The sequence below is a fragment of the Vigna umbellata genome, chromosome 10 (genome assembly GCF_029865625.1).
Source record: "Vigna umbellata cultivar VRB3 chromosome 10, Vumbellata_1.0, whole genome shotgun sequence".
NCBI lineage: Eukaryota > Viridiplantae > Streptophyta > Magnoliopsida > Fabales > Fabaceae > Vigna > Vigna umbellata.
In genome coordinates, this window is record NC_142174.1 from 5,093,014 (window position 1) to 5,097,389 (window position 4,376).

A 4,376-nucleotide genomic window follows, 5' to 3' on the forward strand; every position below is an offset into this window, starting at 1 on the left:
AGGAAGGGGAAGAAAATCCTTTGTTGTGTTTCGGCACTATACGCTTGGATGACTGCACGCGTGTTTAAAGGCGTAGTCAATGTCATCGTCCTTCGGAAGATCTGTCACGTCAGGGGCTTACGGACAAAGGAGGAAATGAGTGGGCCCATTTCTTTGCTAGCTTGAACAGAGGAAAAGTAAATTGGTGTCTTCCTTGGTTTGGGATTAAACAGCCTATCCAATATTGTGGCCGCTTTCCCAATGTACCTCTCATAGGGGCCCGATATTGCATCAATTACAACCCTCTTTTGGTTCAAAGACAATTCGGGCATCCCATGAAAGGGGCACCTTCACTAGACTATCTCACGGCATTTTTCATCTACTATGAGGACGGGCATTGCACTGAAATGTTGAGGAAAGTTAGAAGTGCTTGGGAAAGAGTATGCGAGCAGAAAAGGATTTAAGGTTGGGAGTGGTAGACGACAAGGTTAATTATCATACATGGATCCTAAAAAGGGTAAAGGAAATCAAACTGCCTTTCAAGCCAATCAGTGATCAGCCAGCTAATGAAGGGCGATCCCAAGACCTAGAGAGCGGAGAGGTGAAGCAATTGAAGGTGGAGATGAGAAAACTGAGAGAGAGGAATGCTAGGTTGGAAAAAGAATTACAAATCGCGCGCAATGATTTTGTTGATATGAGGAATGCTAAAGAGGAAGGATCACAGGCCTATGAAGAAATTGTTAGAAGTCAGAAGGCCGAAAGAGATTATACATTCCGAGTGAAGCAAGACCTTGCGGCCGCAAACAAAGAGCTAGCCGTGAGAGTGAAGGAGAAGAACGTGGCGTTGGAAGAGGAAAACAATGGAAACCCTTACGAAGAGGCCAAAAGAGATAAGCGAGAAGCCTGAAAAGACTAAGGGAAGCGCAGATTCAGGTAGAAAAAACGGGCATCAGATGAAAGAAATGGCCACGTCGTTTGAGGCGGATATGAACCAAGAGCGTTGGAAGCTAGCAGAAGCGAAAAAGGGCATCGAGCCATGATAAAACAAATGGAGGATTATATCGAGGTGCAAGAGGAGCGATGGAGGTCGATGGAGTTTGAAGAGAGACATCAGGCCTTGATGAAGCGAATGGAAGATCACATCGCGAGCAAGAAGTGGCTGTGAGACATTGGAAGGAAAGTTTCTCCCAATTGGCAGCTTTGGCAAATGAAGCAATTGAAACATCCCCAAGATGGTGTTGGACGCCGAAGCAAGTACTCACTTTTATAGCCCGCCAGAAGAGATAAAACATTTTATTAATCATTGTAAATGGTTGGTGGGCGAGATGAAATCCTTTATCGCTCGATCTCGAGAATGATGTATTTTGAAATCCTTGTATTTCGTTTCTGTAGGCGATGTATTGAACTGAGTACTTTTAATGAAAGATATGGAATGTTTGTTTGGTACCAACTTGTGTTGATTTCCATCGGTAATGTTGTCACAACCCAGTGATTTCCACCTATTACCAACATGCATCATGTTTTCTTTATTTCGTTCTCATCTAATTTAAAATTAATCAAAATAATAAAACAGTACAAGTGAGGAAAACAACGGCCAATTTTCCACGACATCCCTACAGGACTCGAGCCAATTCAAGAATCATGGAAAGCAGGGAGGAGTCTCAGGAATCCATCAAGGCCGATATCAGCCAGCTGAAGGACCAGATCGGCCAGATCCTTGCTGCTCTAGAATCGCTGAAGATTGCGGGAGAGTCATCGTCAGCGCGGATCGAAGGGAACGCCCCCCCTTATCCCCCAATGCTTAATGCCTTGAGCCCATCGATTCCGTTCCCGATGTATGGCTTGCCCCCGGGGTATACGCCCCCCATGGGAGATTACTCGGAAGCGGAGCATACGTCTTTCTCTTTTCCCACAACCATCAATGTGTCGCCGATCGGTACTCAGGGTCCTGTCTCAGTTTCGGCACCCGTAACAGGTGTAGCTATGAATGAGACGACCGCAGTTGAAGGAACGCGGGTGACCGTAGTCGCTAAGGAGGACTCTTTAGCCGGGGCCGTGCCACACACCACGGTGATTAGGGGGATCGATAGTTTCATTGGAGCTAAGAATAAGCTGGAAATTCTGGAAGAAAGGCTGAGGGCCATAGAAGGAGTCGAAAGCTATGGATTCGGCGACATCGCAAGATTAAGCTTGGTCCCCGGGCTAAAAATACCACACAAGTTTAAGGCGCCGGAGTTTGAGAAGTACAAGGGTAATACATGCCCTAAAAGCCATTTGACGATGTACTGCAGAAAGATGGCCGCGTATGCCTATGACGACAAATTGCTTATCCATTTCTTCTAAGATAGTTTGGTTGGGGTAGCATTGAACTGGTATACCCACTTAGAGTCGTCTCGTATACGTTGTTGGGTGGACCTGGCTGACGCCTTCATGAAGCAGTATAAGTACAATATGCATGTCGCACCCGACAGGTTGCAACTACAAAACATGACAAAGAAAGATAATGAAACTTTCAAGGAATATGCTCAACGATGGAGAGAGCTAGCTGCGCAGGTTGAGCCGCCTCTGTACGACAAGGAAATGGTGGCAATGTTTGTGAACACGCTCCAACCACCGTTTTATGAACACATGGTCGGGAACGTGTCCTCCAATTTCGCCGATATTGTCATAATAGGCGAAAGAATAGAGATTGGGTTGAAGAATGGGAAGATTGCGGGTGGCCCGTCTGCGGTAGCAAACTCTAAAAAGCCCAACTTCAATCCAGGAAAGAAGAAAGAAGGAGATGTGCATGCGACATCGACAATGCCTTTATGGAGAGGTCAGGCTCCTATTCACAATTATAGACCACACCTGGGCCAACCTCCATATGCAGCCAATGCAGCTTTTGCTCATCCAATTTACCTCAACAACAACAAGGATTTTATCAACCGCAACCTATCACAAACAATGCCTGGGGGACTGGGACAGGCGCGAATCCAAATTCAAATGCGGGTCAAGGCACTTACCCGAGAAAAACCCAAGAAAAAAACTTTGTTCACTTCACCCCCATCCCTACGACTTACACTGAATTATTACCCCACCTCGTCAAAAGGGGTCTGGTTGCTATATGTCCGATGATGCCTATGCAACCTCCGTACCCCAGGGGTTATGATGCCGATGCCAAGTGTAGTTATCATGGGGGAGGAGTGGGTCACTCAACTGAGAGATGTATGGCCTTCAAACATAAAGTGCAGGCCCTAATCGACATTGGGTGGCTGAAATTTCAAGAAGATAAACCTAACATTGATGCTAATCCATTATCCAGACATGGGAGTGCCTCGACAAATGCCATTGAGGTTAAGAAGCATGAACTGATAAGGGATGCAAGTGAAATCCGAAGTTCCAGAAGGTTTATTTTCAAGGAATTATTGAAGTTGGGATTTTTAAACGGTGATTATGATTTGGGAAAAGCATGTGGACTCCATCCATGCGTTGAACACTCTATCGATGAATGTGTTGAATTCGAAGAGTTTCTGCAAGATCTGCTTGATAGGAATTTGATGCATGTGTGCTACGAGGACAAGGATGAAGAGGTGTTTGCACAAACTGGTGTGGAGTCTGATGTAACCCTGCCAGAGCCGTTGGTAATCCGTTTCACTCGGACCACCCCTGCACTAGTAATTCAAGGAAGATCGTCCGTCGTCATCCATACACCAGTTCCTTTTCCTTACAAGAGCGAGAAAGTTGTTCCTTGGAGGTATGGAACACACGCAGTCGATGAAGGACAATGTGTTGAAAGTCAATTCCTCGGCCAGGATCCAGTTATTGAAAATATATCAGGCATCGGCGGAATGACAAGGAGTGGTCGAATCTTCATGCGACCAAACCTGATGAAAGAAGGAACTAGCAATAATGAAGCACCGGTGGCGCGAAAGCTAAGGAGCTCTTAAAGGGGAAAGGGGTGCAGGCAGAAGAGACCCCCGACAAGGAGGACAAGAAAGAAATATCCGACGAAGAGGCTTGTGAGTTTTTGAAATTCATACAACAAAGTGAATACAAAGTGGTGGAACAATTGAATCGTATGCCAGCCCGAATCTCTTTGTTAGAATTGCTCATGCACTCAACCTCCCATAGAAAACTGCTGATGAAGATACTGAGCGAGGCCCATGTAGAACAAGGTATTTCCCTGAACAAATTCGAGGGCATTGTTAGCAACATCATTGCTAATAATTACCTCACCTTCACCGATGAGGAAATGCCTGCTGAGGGGAGAGGGCATAACAAAGCTCTCCATGTCTCCGTTAAATGCTTGGACCACGTCATAGCACGCGTGTTGGTGGACAACGGATCCTCCCTGAATGTCATGCCCAAAACGACATTAGAGAGGCTACCTTATGACGGAATGCATATGAAGCCAA

General features: G+C 45.9%; 1 pseudogene; it reads left to right on the forward strand.

The window, feature by feature from the left end:
* The first annotated feature begins 1,620 nt into the window (after positions 1-1,620).
* Positions 1,621-3,096, forward strand: LOC148191727 (uncharacterized; annotated as a pseudogene).
* Positions 3,097-4,376: the final 1,280 nt, after the last annotated feature.